The sequence below is a fragment of the Dendropsophus ebraccatus genome, chromosome 6, assembly GCF_027789765.1.
Source record: "Dendropsophus ebraccatus isolate aDenEbr1 chromosome 6, aDenEbr1.pat, whole genome shotgun sequence".
Lineage (NCBI taxonomy): Eukaryota > Metazoa > Chordata > Amphibia > Anura > Hylidae > Dendropsophus > Dendropsophus ebraccatus.
In genome coordinates this window covers 76,533,699-76,546,562 of record NC_091459.1, presented here as the reverse complement: position 1 = coordinate 76,546,562, position 12,864 = coordinate 76,533,699, and the positions used below count along the sequence as shown (strand labels likewise).

General features: G+C 43.8%; 1 non-coding gene across 1 annotated transcript; it reads right to left on the bottom strand.

The window, feature by feature from the left end:
• Positions 1-12,227: 12,227 nt before the first annotated feature.
• Positions 12,228-12,414, bottom strand: LOC138796101 (U2 spliceosomal RNA). Its single transcript, XR_011363719.1, has one exon. It is a non-coding gene; the product is annotated as a U2 spliceosomal RNA (small nuclear RNA).
• Positions 12,415-12,864: the final 450 nt, after the last annotated feature.

The window sequence follows — 12,864 nt, the reverse complement described above, 5'->3', positions numbered from 1 at the left end:
ACAATCAGCATTTAGACGAATAAATCGTTAGAAAACTCGTACGGAAGATTATTGCGATAGTTAAAACTAAGCCCATCTTTCACATAGGGTGAATCTTTGTAAGACTGTTTACACAAATTTTTAGTGAACGGCGATTTGAGAACATGTTGAAAGATCAAAATGAACGATTTCTCAATCGTCGCTTGATCGTTTGTTGTTTTTACACAAAACGATTAATGCTCAAATGTGATCATTGATGCGAAAATTCGATAATCGATAAACGATAATCGTTCCGTGTAAACGCAGCATTAGTCTTTATAGTCTGATTAGCTAAAACTATTATATAAAAAAAATTATAATCAGATTAACGTATGAAAATATGAGAGTAATCACTTAAAATGGCTGATACCTGACAGTGGTCTACTAAGAAAAGGGGATCGGTATCCTTTTTTTTTGGGGGGGGGGGGAAGGACTGTAAACTTTCATTTTGTACTTTGCTAGAAATGTTAATGTAGTTCTCACAGCTGTAGGTAGAATTCGGCCAGGAAAGGGACAGGGTGGACACAGAAAGTGAATCCAAAACTCATCCCCGCCCTACTTGACTCAAACAGTCCTAAGCGTCTGCAAACAATTGAGAAGACAGTTCCTCACCTGTGACAAAGGTACAGAAAGCCGGGGTCAGATAAAGCCAAGGAATAACACAGGATTAACCGCAGTTTATGTTTTTTCTTAAAGCGTACCCACAATCGGACCCCCCCAAACCACTTGTACCTTCGGATAGCTGCTTTTAATCCAAGATCTGTCCTGGGGTCCGTTCGGCAGGTGATGCAGTTATTGCCATAAAAACAACTTTTAATCTAGCAGCGCTGTGTCTAACGGCCGGGGCTTATGGTGCGTTTACACGAAGCGATAATTGGCCCAATCGCACGATTATCGATTTCAAAGTAACAATTTTTTTTTTTATAATGATCAGCGTTTAGAGGGTACGATATATCGTACGGAAAAATCGTTTTGCGATCGTTTTGCGATATCGCGCCCGCAGCCCGCCCCACCCGCTCAACCGCAGCCCCCTGCGCCGCCCCGATCGCCACTCCAATCGCCCCTCCAATTGCCACCCCCGCCGCTCCGATCGCCACCCCCGCCGGCGCTCCAATCGCCACCCCCGCTCCGATCGCCGCTGCCGCTCCGATCGACCCCGCCGCCCTGGCCGCGAGCATACGTTACCTGCCCCGCGTAGCAGGTCTTCAAATCCCTGGCTCCCCTCTTCAGCGCATTGATTGGCTGAAGAGATGAGCCGGGAATTTCAAACGGCTCCTCTTCAGCCAATCAGTGCTGCCATGCATTGATTGGCTGAAGAAGGGAGTCGGGAATTTCAAACGGCTCCCCTTCAGCCAATCAGTGCTGAAGAGGAGCACTGATTGGCTGAAGAGGAGCAGTTTGAAATTCCCGACTCATCTCTTCAGCCAATCAATGCACTGAAGAGGGGAGCCGGGGATCTCGAAGACCTGCTACGCCGAACAGGTAACGTATGCTCGCGGCCGGGGCGGCGGGGAGGTTGCGATCGGAGTGGCGGCGGGGGTGGCGATCAGAGCGGCGGGGGTGGCGATCGAGCCGGCGCAGGGGGCTGTGGATGAGCGGGGGGCCGGGCTGCAAAGGGGGGTGCGGCCGGACTATCGCGTGACGACTGTTTACATGGAACGATTGGCAAATTTTTTGCGAACGAAGAACGACGATTTATGAACATGTTAAAAGATCAAAATGAACGATTTTTCGATCGTTCGCCGTGTTTACACGTACGATTATCGTTCGAATTCGATTGTTATCGCGAAAATTCGCCCGATAATCGTTCCGTGTAAACGTAGCATTACATTTGTATATGCATTAGGTTGGCACACCCTCTCTGTCCTTCCCCCCCACCCTCCTCATCATAAGGAAGATTCCAGGCAGATTGCTTTCTATTCCCCACCTGTGTGTATAATGAACATGGGCTGGATCGTTAATACACCTGTGCAAAGCTTAAACAGCAGTAAATGTTCCTGGATCATTCCTAATGATAAGGAGGGTGGGGAAGAAGGACGGAGAGGTGGTGCCAGCCTAATGCATATACCAGTGATTTTCAACCAGTGTGCCGTGGCACACTAGTGTGCCGCGACACATGGTCGGGTGTGCCACAGGGAAAGTTTCCCAAACTATGGTGCCCTTGTGAAACAGGAGAAAACAATTGGGGGAGAGAAATCTGGGGATGGGGGAGAAACAGGGGAGAGAAGCAGGGGGGAGAGAAACATGAGGATAGGGTGGAAAGAAACAGCGGAGAGAAGCAGGGGGGGAGAAGTATGGTGGAGAGAAGCAGGGGGGAGAAGTATGGTGGAGAGAAGCACAGGAGAGAAGCAGGGGGGGAAGTATGGTGGAGAGAAGCACAGGAGAGAAGCAGGGGGGAGAAGTATGGTGGAGAGAAGCACAGGAGAGAAGCAGGGGGGAGAAGTATGGTGGAGAGAAGCACAGGAGAGAAGTAGGGGGGAGAAGTATGGTGGAGAGAAGCATAGGAGAGAAGCAGGGGGGAGAAGTATGGTGAAGAGAAGCAGGGGGGAGAGAAGCACAAGAGAGAAGTAGGGGGGAGAAGTATGGTGGAGAGAAGCACAGGAGAGAAGCATGGGGGGAGAAGAAAACAGGCCCAGGTTTCACACTGAGTGAGTATAAATACATTTAGAATCTATATTATTAACTATATGTATAATATGAACTGTTTTAGTGTCATTTTGTGCCATTTTGGTTGGTGGTGTGCCCCAGGATTTTTTAAGTATAAAAAGTGTGCTGCGGCTCAAAAAAGGTTGAAAATCACTGGTATATACAAATGTAAGCCCCGGCCGTTAGACACAGCGCTGTAGGATTAAAAATTGTTTTTAGGACAATAACTGCATCCCCTGCCGAACGGACCCCAGGACAGATCTTGGATTAAAAGCAGCTATCCGAAGGTACAAGGTACCCTCAGCTCATGTACTGCACAGTGTTGTAATGATGCATCGCCCTATAGTTACTAATATGAATTCATACCTATAGATACATAAAACATAATGCTTCCTTATACATAGGAGTGGCTTGAGATTCCACAAACATGTTTGTGTGGGTTTCCTTTGATACTATGGTTTCCTCCCACACTGATGAGAGAACCAGCTTTCTATCAAATGAACATATTTGAGGCAAATATTACTGTACAAGCAATAGGAAACAAGAAATCTTAAAAGAATGCGACAATGAATGCACAAGACTATACCAATTGGTATAAGTGGCCTACTGTAGGTCAATGGTTGGCCCTGTAGAAATGGCATTGGTTATGGTTCATGTGGTAAAAGTTGTTGCAGTATTATTCGCTCCATACTTGTATGCATGTAATGTAACTCTGTGCGTATTCATAGAGGTAATAGTGCCCTGACTATAATCAGGCTCACCAGAGAGCACTTTTTGTCTTATCCCCTTCAGGACCGGACTATTCTTTTTTTTGCGCTTTTGTTTTTTCCTCCTCGTGTTTAAAAGGCCATAGCGCCTACCTTTTTTTACCTACAGACCCACATGAACTCTTATTTTTTGTGCCACTAATTGTACTTTGCAATGGCAGACTTAATTTTTGCATAAAGTACACTGCAAAACCAGAAAAAAAATTAAATGTGTGATGAAATTGAAAAAAAAAACTAAACAAAACACATATTTTAAATTTGTGAAGTATTTGTATTTACGCCATTTGCCCTAGGGTAAAACTTGTATGCATGTTCCTCAAGTTGTTACGATTACAACGATATGTAACATGTATAACTTTTATTTTATTTGATGGCTTCTAAAAAATTAAAACTCTTTTTAATAAATTAATGTTCCTTTAAAATCGCTCTATTCCCATGCTTATAACACTTTTATCCTTTGGTCTATGCGGCTGTGTGAGGTGACATTTTTTGCGCCATGATGTGTACTTTCCATTGGTACCTTGATTGCACATATGCAACTTTTTAATCGCTTTTTATTACAATTTTTTGGGGATTTGATGCGAACAAAAATTCGCAATTTTGCAGTTTGGAATTTTTTTGCGCTTGTGCCATTTACAGTGTGAGATCAGGAATGTGATAATTTAATAGTTCGGGCAATTACGCACGCGGTGATACCAAATATGTTTATTTATTTATTTTTATTTATAAAAAATGGGGACAGGGGGGTGATTCACACTTTTATTAGGGGAGGGGGATTATTTATTAATAAAAAAACATTTAATTTACTTTTTTACACATATACTAGAAGCCCCCCTGGGGGACTTCTAGTAAAGCCACACTGATCTCTCATAGAGAGCAGCCGAAAGCAATAGAGTGCTGCAGCTGAAAGCAATAAAGTGCCAAGCCGGGATCAGCTCCATTACGGTGCGGACCCCGGCCGGGACCAGATGCGGGGATCGCCCCACCGGGACAACGCCACTAGACACCAGGCAAGTGCCAAAAGAGCATTTTAAATGCAGCTGTGACAGCTGCATTTAAAATGCTAATTAGCGGGCACGTCGATCGGTTGCCACGCGGCCCCCCTCTAAACTCCCTCACCCGCATGAGGACGTACAGTTACACCCTCATAAGGGAAGGGGTTAAAGGGAACTCTGGCCCGGGGGTATTTTTAAGCTATGGCCGGGGAGGGGGTGGTTATGGACAGCGGGGGTCACTTACCTCCCCGGTTACAGTGCCAGGTCCCGGATCACGCCGCCCGGTACACCCGTCCCGTGACCACTTACTGGTGTGAGCTGCCGCATGAGACGTAACGTCTCAAGGTAGCTTAGCCATTCAGCGGCCGAGGCAGGACTCCTCTATACCTTTTCATATTACGGAGACCTAGGCACAGGGGCACATGTAAGTCTATAGCCCCTATTGCACAGGGTGAATGAGAGAAGCAAATGAGCACAGTCAGCACTCAATTGCTCCTCTTTCCCGGGTCAGTACAGCGGGTCGAGTGCTGGGGGGGGGGGGCTCCCCGGGTGATCACTTGATTGTCCAGGCAGCCTATAGAAGATAGCAGCGGTCTGCTGCCACCGCTCCTCTTCCGCAGAGCGACGGCAGCAGATGGTTGCTATATGAGTCATTTGTCTTTCAACATATTGAAAGACAAACGACTGCAACAATCAGCTGACATTGTTCATGTCGACTGATCATTGCCTTCTATTACACATTACACATTAAGATGATTATCGGCCGTAACAGCCGCTATTGGCCGATAATAGTCTCATGTAATAGGGCCTTATGGAAGCAGCCCAGGTGCTGATGCAGATTATGCGTCCTGGGGTCGGGTTACCAATTAAATAGAAGGCTAACCCAGCCCCCTAGAGAGGAGATCACATGTCCTCAGACCACAGGGGGGGGGGACCTGAGCATGGTCTGAGTGGACCAAGAGTAGAGGATTTTAGACTACAAGAGTCGATAAGAATGAGAAAAAGAAAAAGAAAAAAAAAGAAAGGGTGCAAGATAGGTTATACACCGTATGTCTACAACTGTGCATTGCTGGAAATATCCTGTTGTCTTTCCCTAATTTTTTACTCTGAAATAGATTGTGAGAAAAAACATTACAGAACGTCATGAGGTGGTAATGAAAAACAAGTAGAACATAAACAGGATGATGCAATGGGGATTATGTTGCAGTTTATACAGCTTTCCTGGTTTCTGTAATATGTGTTTTTTTTTCCAATTTCCTTCATAACTCTATACTTGCATTTAAATGTGCCTGACATTTAAGAGAATGACAATTGTTAATTCAGGAAAATGTATAGTGAAGGCTTGTGATATTTTAGCATTATTTAGTTTAAAAAAAACACAACCCATTGATTATTACTAATGCCCATCTTAATGAGAATGAGTCATGAGAGAAATACATCAGAACTTCAGGCAGGGGGGAAGGGAAGGAAAATAATAAAGCATTGAACTCACCTGTCCCCGTGCCTCTGATACGCTGCTCCTGGCTGGGTTCAATTAACAGCAGCGAGCGACTTGCAGCTCTGCTAGCTGCAATGTCCTGTGCCTGGCTGAGTGATTGCCCAGCCAATCAGTGACTGGGACAGGACACCTTCAGAATCATTGACTGGCTGAGCGGGCAATCACTCAGCTGGGCCATGACGTTTCAGCTGGAGAAGCCAGGTATGTGACGGTATGCGGTTTCCAGCTAAGGAGGACAGCCGGATGCTGTAAGGAGAGTATGGTGAGTTCAGGTTTTTTTTCCTGCCCCCACCAGCCTGCCTGCAGTTTTTGTACTTCTGTGGGATTTCGTATTTAAATCAGGTTTTTATAGTAACTATTAAAAATCTTTGGTGAAGTTTTCTCATTTTATAATCTAGATTTTAAAATCACCCAGCTATCGTGCAGTTTTTATTATGGCCACTAAGCCTAATAATCAGATAAGACTTCCTGTCCTGTAGAGAAAATGTTTCTGCATTCTTGTTAACACAGGCAGGATTACAATGGGAGGTAGTAGTAGTATATAGATAAGATGGGATCAGCCCATTCACAAAATGTTACGGTCAAAACTACTTCCTCCCTCCCTCCACAATGACCTCTGCACAGGTCACCGAGCAGGTGTGTGTGTGTGTGTGTCTGGGGGGGGGGGGGGTTATTTTTGGGATGTGGTAAGCTGCAGAGAAGGCCTGACTTGGCAGCAAGGTTTTTTTTTAGTATTCTGTTAATATAGCTCAATGACTTAAATAATTATTTTTCATGGGTGGAAAACATGAATCCTAACAAATCATGACTAGGGATGAGTGAGAATACAGTAAGAACGAAGCTTGTCAGGCTGCTGGCTTTGAAGTCCGTGCCCCGAAAAGTTGGATCCAGTCCAGGAAAACTTCTCCCAGGACTAGATCCAGCTTCTCCCAGCAGGAAAGAGCGACAGGAAGCAGCACAGACTTCAAAGCCAGCAGCCTGACAGTACTAACAAACCGCTTCACTTTATTCCTACAGTAAATTCGCTCATCCCTTATCATGACCAATCTTAATACAGTGGATTCATCAAACAAGTCACGATTGATCATAAATGATTCATCATACAGTATGTGTAATAGACAACATACTGCAAGTCATGATGCTGGTATAAGCAGTGTCCAATTCTTTTACTCATTTGATTCTGGTTTATACACAAAGTATATTAGAAAGTTGACTATAAAGTAATTAGGCTTTACTTACATAAACTGGAAAATCCCTTTAATGTACTTGGCTCATTCAGACTGAAATAATCATGCAGTGCATGCTGGGGTTTGTTTGTGAAGCTATAGCTACCGAGCCAAGTAATATCTGGATAAAAGTTTGCCTCATTTCAGATCAATATAACTAATGGACTGAGTAATTTATCTCAGCGCTCCACTTTGTCAGTTACAAAAAAGAAAAATGGTTTTAGAGCAGAAAAATGCATAAAACATCTCTAACAATTAAAAAGAATACTATAATATGTACTGGTTCCAGAAAGGACATAATCATAATATAAAAACTTTCCCACAAAGAAAAAATGCGAATTGGTCAGTAATGCTGTAGTATTGTAATGCTGAAATATGGTCAACGACACAACTAGCATTATAATATGGCCAAACCAAGCTTAACCCTTTGATGATCAGGCCAACTTTAGTTTTTGCGCTTTTGTTTTTTCCTTATCGTGTTTTAAAGACCACAGACCTACCTACAGACCTACATGAGACCTTTTTTTTTTTGCAACAACTATTGTACTTTGCAATGACAGACTGTATGTATTTGCATAGAAAATACAAGGCAATGGATCCGCAGCGTAACATCCGCTGTGGATCTGGTACATGTGAAGACACCCTCAAATGGGAAAATGGGGTGATTTAACCCCTTAAGGACAGAGCCAATTTCGATTTTTGTGTTTTCGGTTTTTCCTCCTTGTGCTTAAAAGGCCATAGCACTTGCATTTTTCCACCTAGAGACCCACATGAGCCCTTATTTTTTGAGTCACTAATTGTACTTTGCAATGACAGGCTGAATTTTTGCATAAAGTACACTGCGAAACCAGAAAAAAATTCAAAGTGTGGTGAAATTGGAAAAAAAAAACGCATTTTGTTTATTTGGGGGAAATGTGTTTTTACGCCATTCGCCCTGGGGTAAAACTGACTTGTTATATATGTTCCTCAAGTCGTTACGATTAAAACGATATATAACATGCATAACTTATATTGTATCTGATGGCCTGTAAAAAATTTAAACCATTGTCAACAAATATACGTCACTTAAAACCGCTCCATTCCCAGGCTTATAACGCTTTTATCCTTTGGTCTATGGGGCTGTGTCAGGTGTCATTTTTTGCGCCATGATGTGTTCTTTCTATCGGTACCTTGATTGCGCATATACGACTTTTTGATCGCTTTTTATTACAATTTTTCTGGATTTGATGTGACCAAAAATGCGCAATTTTGCACTTTGGGATTTTTTTGCGCTGACGCCGTTTACCGTGCGAGATCAGGAATGTGATTAATTAATAGTTCGGGTGATTACGCACGAGGCGATAGCAAACATGTTTATTTATTTATTTATTTATTTACTTTTATTTATAACCTGGGAAAAGGGGGGTGATTCAGACTTTTATTAGGGGAGGGGGCTTTTTACTAATAATGACGCTTTTTTTTTTACTTTTACACTTATACTAGAAGTCCCCGGGATTTCTAGTATAAGTGCTTTGATCTCTCATTGAGATCTCTGCAGCATAGATATGCTGCAGAGATCCATGAGATCGGCACTCGTTTGCTTTCGGCTGCTGCAGCCGGAAACAAACGAGTGCCGAGCCGGGGACGGCGCCATCTTGGAGCGGTCCCTGGCCGGCTTCAGTTACGGAGATCGCTCCTCCGGGATAACATCCCGGAGGAGCGATCTCCCCACTAGACACCAGGGATGACGCTGCGTCCGGTAATCGGATGCAGCTGTCATGTTTGACAGCTGCATCTGATTACTGTATTAGCGGGCACGGCGATCGGACCGTGCCCGCTAATACCAGCGGTCCCGGGCTACAAGTGGCACCCGGGACCGCCGCGGTTCAGAGCGGGGTCACCGCGCGGCCCCGCTCTGAACTCCCTTACCGGCATCAGGGCGTAAATTTACGCCCGATGTCGTTAAGAGGTTAAAGGGGTTATCCAGCGAAAATATTTTTCTTTTAAATCATCTGGTTTCAGAAAGTTATATAGATTTGTAATTTACTTCTATTTCTATGTCGTCTTCTAGTACTTATCAGCTGCTGTATGTCCTGCAGGAAATGTTGTTTTCTTTTCAGTCTGACACAGTGCTCTCTGCTTACATCTCTTTCTGAGACAGGAACTCTTCACAGCAGTAGTACATTCCCATAGGTTTATTGTGTGAATCTACTACTGCTCTGGACAGTTCCTGTGGGACATACAGCAGCTGACGAGTATGGGAAGACTTGAGATTTCTGAATAGAAGTAAATTACAAATCTATATACCTTTCAGGAACCAGTTAATTTGAAAGAAAAAGATTTTCGCTGGATAACCCCTTTAAATTACGAGATGGGATTTTTTTTTATTGATGAAAGAACAGTTTCTGAACAGTAATTTGTAGCCCACCTGGGTGAATTCTATAATAACTCCACTGATCTCTATGAGAGATCAATGCAGTACATATGTACTGCATTGATCAATGAGATCAGTGCTCGATTACTATTGGCTGCTGGAGCCCATTGGAATCAAGCACCGAGCCAGGATCAGCGTCATTGCGGCACTGAGGCCTGGCCCGGGCAGAAGCGGTTGGGGGGGGGAGCAGACCGCCACTAGACCACCAAGACTAGGGATTTAAAGCCATTTAAATGCAGCTGTCAGTATAGACAGCTGCACTTTAATGGCCAAGTAGCCGGCCTGCTGAGGGGCGTGACTCCCCCCCCCAAACTCCCCTACCTGCCCCAGGATGTACGGGTACATCCTGGGTAATCAAGGGGTTAAAGAAAATAATCATACAGAGCCGCTATGTTCATTAACATTTGCTATATAGAAGCATGCACACACATACAATCACTATGTACAGGCACACATACAGAACGTATGTACAGTTTTCTAAAATCCAGGTCCACTGCTGCTGAATGTTTGTATATGTAGGGGGCACACTATCTTTTATTTAGTGGAAGAAGTGTGAAAACTTAATTTGTCTGTGTATTGTATGGTGATGCTATTAAGTGACAGCACATGCTGTGGGATGGTTAGGGGAAACTGTATGTGACAGATTGTATGTTCCTTAAGAGTGGTTTGCAAGCCAACTCTCTACCTCTGGGCTTATCACAGTCCTACCTCAAGTCTCCTCATTCTCCTGTCCAATTCTGTGTTGAGATTCCTCAGATTACTCTCCACAAATAGGGAGCTAGCTATAAGTTTATAAGTAGGGGTGAAGGTGGCCATGTGCATAGTTTGGAGATTAGTTTTATCCCTGCTCTACTCCCAGTGTAAGAGTAGTGCAGCATAATCCAGTCTCCTGTGGTGGTCCACTGGGGGCCTGGCCATCCGGTCATCAGTCCAGAGTTTCCGCTTGCCAATTGCCTGCTAAAGCTCCAAGGGGGGTCACTTCTGCTGACAAGGGACCTCTACTCTGTCCCCATCAGTAAAGTTCATTGTTCTGCAGTTACAGTATCCCTGAATCCTTGTGTTTGTGTCTTGAAACATCACATCGTAGCAGGGGGTAATAGAAACACCTTAACAGGTGTCTCGTAGACCTTGGAGATTGGGTCGGAGACCTAATCCACCAATTCTCAGGTCAGCCCTCCCTGCACATAAGCTGATGGCCATGGAAGCACAGATGCTTGCCCCCTTGCACCCAACCACGAATTAGAATAATGGGCTACAGAGGAAACACATGGCACATGATGTCTAGATTGGTAAGTATTACCGTACCCCCTTCCTAAGGCCTCCATCACATGCCCATGTCAGTTTTTAAGGTCAGGAAATCCTGATCAAGAGGCTTCCAAAAGCTTCAGGAAACCTTCAGGATTTCTCGACAATAATCCGTTTTTACTATCAGGCAATGCTTTTAGCAATCTTCACTATGCCGGGGTTTGGATGAAGGACCACTGCCATTGGGGGGGGGGGGGGGGTGCTCATATTTTGGCGCTCCCATAGAATTATGTGGGGGCATTTGTGCTTAAATTCCGGACGAAAATAGGACAGGGTCTTTAAAATTCTGACCTATTTTCCGGAACGGACACCCTTCCTGAAGAGTGTCCGTTGCTAACGTACCCCTGTGGGTCCGGAAATCCGTCCAGATTTCCTGATAAGAAATCCAGGCAGATTTTCTAGACATGTGAAGGGGTCTAAGGGGGGCTGTCCGACCCTTAAATTCCTTGGTTCAATGATTGTCTTTCAACAAAAACATTAACGTGCCCAGACTTCCTCAAAACCATATCCTATCTTTTGAACCAAGTGCCAGAGAGACTCACTGACCCTCTGGGAATCCACAAGCTTTTGAACATCATACTCCAGTGCACTCTAAACCTGAACTGGACAAGGAGGTTTCCTAGGAGGAACACCAGATAGTAAATATTTCTTTAGAAGTGACCTGTAAAAGACATATGTATTTTGAAAGATTCAGGAAGTTGTAAGCGGAAAGAGACAGGGTGGATTGTCTAAGTTAGCTTAAAGGGAATATATTTGGAACCGAATTTACCAGAAGAAACTTGCCTACCATACCATCTGCCAAACATAAGTTAAAAGCCCAATGGATCATATTTTGTTAGTGTTTTTCTTTTGATTTTAACGTTATCAACACAGAAAGTTGCAATAACAACCGGGAATGTTCATGAAGCCTTCATGAGAAATTTCTGTAAATTTATTGTAAATCTGAATGTGGCAATTAAATTCGGAGGAAATTCCGGTCTTCTTTGATATGCTACATGACCAATTTCCCATTGGAAACACCGGCCCTTGATCCAATATGGCGTATATTTTAAGATGGCAACCATCTTCTGGACACAGCCTAAAAGATAGGCCTCCTCACTAGAGATGAGCAAAACTTGAGGATGTTCGGGTTAGTCCGAACCCGAACGTGGGGCATTTGATTTTGTGGCTGAAAAAGTTAGATGCAGTCCTTTGGTGTCCAGGAAACCTAGACAACGCCTGAGGCTATATCCGAGAGTATTGAAAAGGTAAATGCTTTATTTCATATCAAAGATAAAAAAAAATGTCCATGTTGATGCTGAGGACCTCATTTATTATGTTTAATGAAATTCAGTGAAATAAAGCATTTACCTTTTTTTGTGTGTGTGCACTGAAGCACTTCAATACCAGGTCAATGCCTGAAGAGGACACACCAAGGTCTTTTTCCATCTTCCTGTTCTAAAATCCTTTTAATCTATGGTCCCCAGATAAGGGACATATCAGATATTAAACTTATAAAAACAGTCCATAAATCCTCTGAAATACTGTCTACCTAAGTAGAGGCGAGCTGACAACTATTTTATTTGATTTGTGTACATATGGCTCTATTTATGTTTTCCAGGCAGCATCCATGCATAATGAAAACTCACATGCTCCGGTTTGGACACAACAGAGTGTGCTTGAGGTTTGCTCATCTATACCCCTCCCCCATTTGCTGGGATATTCAGAATTGTTCTTTAGACTTTTAACCTGGTATATTGGTAAAAAAAATATTTTAGTACCTTTCTGTGGTCTTTATGCTTTTCTTCAGCATCTTATGCAAACTGTCTACTCTCTTGCTTTCATTGGCCTAACATCCTGTCTAGTGTACATCTAGTAATTGGCTTCCTGTTCCTGATGTACACTCTAGCCAGAAATTCAGTCTGCAGCATTTACCTTCTACTAAACCTACAGGAACCTCCCACATACATGAGAAAAACAGAGCTGGCTGAATTACTGGCTACAGTGCCCAGCAGAT